Raw genomic sequence first — 3,434 nt, 5'->3', positions numbered from 1 at the left:
CCCCATCCTCCCATTCTTCCCCCCCCCCCCCACTTTCCCCCCTTGGTGTCCATACATTTGTTCTCTACATCTGTGTCTCTATTTCTGGATACAGGGACTTCTTAGATATATTTTTGATATTGCATTATGGTCAGAAAACATACTTTATATGATTGCTATCCTTTGAAGTTTGTTGAGATTTGCTTGTGGCCCAGTGTATGTTTGACCTTGGTGAGTGTTCCATGGGCACTGGAGAAGAATATGTTCTGCAGATGCTAGGTATAGTCATCTAGATAAAATCATTAGATCAGATTTGTAATGCATTGTTAAAATCTTGCTCTTAATGAATTTTCGTCTGCTTTTTCTATCAGTTAATTAAATAATTTTTGAGTTATCCATTTTTACTTATAGTTCTGTAAATTTTGCTTTATATATTTGAGGCCATGTTATTAAGTGCATGCAAATACAGAATTGTTATATCTTCCTAGTGAATTGAAACTTTAAGAAGTAAACGTATATCCGTAGTAATGCCAAAAACCCAGAAAAAACAAGACAGCTGGAGAAGGAGATGGGTGTGTGTGTGTGTGTGTGTGTGTGTGTGTGTGTGTGAAGGTGTTGGCATTTTAGATAGGATGAACAGAGAAGACTGCTGTAAAGGACACGTTTTGATCAAGTCTGTATAAGAGAGTAAGTCCTGTGGATATCTCAGAGAAAAGCATTCTGGGCAGAGGGAAGGAGTCCTTGTTCAAAGTATTTTTTTCAGTGATTCCAGTACTTGGGTTATGGAGACCTCTTTGGGTACCTGTTTGTTTGGATCTTTCTTCTACCGCATCTCACTGACCCACCATCTCCCTCACCTAACTCACTAGCTTCCCTCTCTGCTTTCTAGGATGGCTACACTGGAGTAACCTAGTCTTTTTAGGCCTTTGTTTCCATCTCCTTTCCCAAGATGCTTCACATTTACTGTCCTGCTTTTTTAGTTTTGCTCCTCTGCCACACTGCCATTTTGGTCCCTGATTGCTGCTGCAATATGCCTCATCCCACCGCTGTAACTTTAATCCAAAGCTGAGCCCATTAGATCAAAGCCTGTTCAAAGTGAAGCTGAGTCTGGTAAAGTGACCAAATTAATCCCTCCTTATTAAGTGAAAATAAAAGAATGCAGATATTTCAACTACATAAATAAACAAAAGGAGAAGCAGGAAAATCAAAGCCCAAATCCAGGTCAATTACTGATATTCAAAAACACTCTCCAGCTTTAAGCTTCTTTATCAGGCCCAGCATTACTCCCTGGGGTGAGTCTCCTTTAAATTCAACAAGGTGGCCTCAGGCCAAAGATATCCATTGATCCAATTAACTCTACTTGCTCAGCTCTAATCCTTTATTCCAACTTTTGTATCCTACACTTTGTTCTCTGTTTAGGGCTTTACTCAATCCCTGATGTCTGTTTGATATGATATTCTAGCTTTTTAGAAAGATCCTATCTACAGTTCTCTCTCTCTGGTTTATACCAGTTTCCAGCATCTGGACTACTGGATATTTTATGACTATTGCTTTGCTGTAACATCCTTGTGAGTCAAAGTTCCTAGTCTTGAATTCCTATCCCTGAGAGGACAGTGTAGCCCTCCTCAAATTCACGCCTCTCCTCTAATAAAAGCCTGTACAGTTCTGTCTTTCCAGCTGGGTTAGCTGTGGGAGACCATTTTATGGCCGTATCAGAATATATGGAATGGTGCTAAAGTAAAAACATTAGTGCCAGGAAGTAAACACAGTCCAGGGGTTGGAAAAATTCAGCAGACTCAAATTGTTGTGATAAATTCAGCAGACTCAAATTGTTGTGATCTTATTAAAGAATTTAGTTAGGAGTAATGTCGATGTTTTATTACAATCTTGCTGCAAGGGCAAAAGGTCCCTTGCAGGCTGATTCAAAGATTCACTCCCATTAGGACCATTTGATAGGAAAAGAGAATGATTATGTAATCCTCAGACTAGATTTATTTTAACAAAATCTGGTTCACTAGAGGTTACTAGACTTTTCACTAGCAGTCAGCTGGGTTTGGGGAGTGGAGTTTCCTAAAACAAGTCTTATTTTAAGAATAAAGGTACCAAATATAGGTTGAACATTTGTGTGTACCAGGCACTTTACGGGCATTACTTCATTTTGTCCATGACACAACCACTGAGGGAGGTAGAATAATTCGTACAAGCCCAAATAGTGATGAAGAAGGATTTGAACCCAGGTGTTTTCTGATTTCCAGTGTGTGCTTTACACCATTTTTCTTTCAGCCTTGCTTGCTCATAAGATACTTGTGAAAACTGCAGATTTCCAGGCCTTTCTTCTTAGATATTCTGGTTCAGTGGGTCTGGCACAGATCCCTGGAATCTTTACTTTTATTAAGATCCTCCTGTGAGTTTAGTGGGCAGGCGAATTGAGGAGACCCTACCCTATATTGCGCTGCCTCTCTAATGCCAGGTACTAAAAATAAGCTTTACTCCAGCTCTAGATTCCTAGTGCTTACCTATTCTAAATAAGTGAAACCAAATCAGAGCACATTATCTTATTTGTAACAAGAGGCAAAAGTTTTTATTCAGGACCAAAAAGCCAACATCTAGTTTCCTGTCCTAGTTTTCTTTTCCTCCCTTCCTTCCACACATAAACATAATCATGTCCATTGTTCTTCAAAACAAGCTGCCACCTCATTTTCCCTTGCTTTTCCCAGCCAGGCTTCTTGAAACAGTCACCTACATTCACAGTCTACAATTCTTTACTTCTCCTTTATTCCTCAACCCAGTGTAATTTTGTTTCTGCTTTAAGTCTCTATAGAAACTGTGTTCATCACCAATAACTTCCTGGTTGGATTCATATCAGCTGTTACCCAACTTGACTTTCCTAGAACAAATCTTAATTCTATTAAAGTTTATCTGAAAATTGCTTAAGCATTTTTATCAGGAATGCTCATTTCTTCCCAGAAAGAGGCTGGATGTTACATCAAGTAAAAAGTTCTGCCCCAGACCAGGTTTGGAACAATTTTTCTTTTACAGCTGGCAGCTGATTTTGAAAAGCAAGGGATAATATGTGCAGTCCAAAAGAAATTATGGGCCAAAAGCTAAAACAGACATCTGGAAGGAAAGAGCATGGCCAGATGGGACGGAGTCCAGAAGGAAGGTGGGCAGAAGGGACAGTGGGGAGCTATGTCTAACCAAATTCTTCCAGCCCCAAGAGAAGAGCAGAGGCTTGGTGTTTATAAAATGGATGGAAGGAAAGATAAGTCTCTGTAGTACTTTACCTACTGACCTTATTATTCATTGTTAGGAAGTTACAGCTAAAACAATTATTTTAATCTCACTCCATTTTTTTTTACCCAGGTACACCAGGAGAAATTTTTATTAGATTAACACTTTTACAACCTAGATCTGAGCTTGCTCTTCCAATTCAATGATCTAACATGACCTGGGAC

The sequence above is a fragment of the Neophocaena asiaeorientalis genome, unplaced genomic scaffold (assembly GCF_003031525.2).
Source record: "Neophocaena asiaeorientalis asiaeorientalis breed wild unplaced genomic scaffold, Neophocaena_asiaeorientalis_V1.1 scaffold248, whole genome shotgun sequence".
NCBI classification, from domain to species: Eukaryota; Metazoa; Chordata; class Mammalia; order Artiodactyla; family Phocoenidae; genus Neophocaena; species Neophocaena asiaeorientalis.
This window is presented reverse-complemented; position numbering follows the sequence as displayed.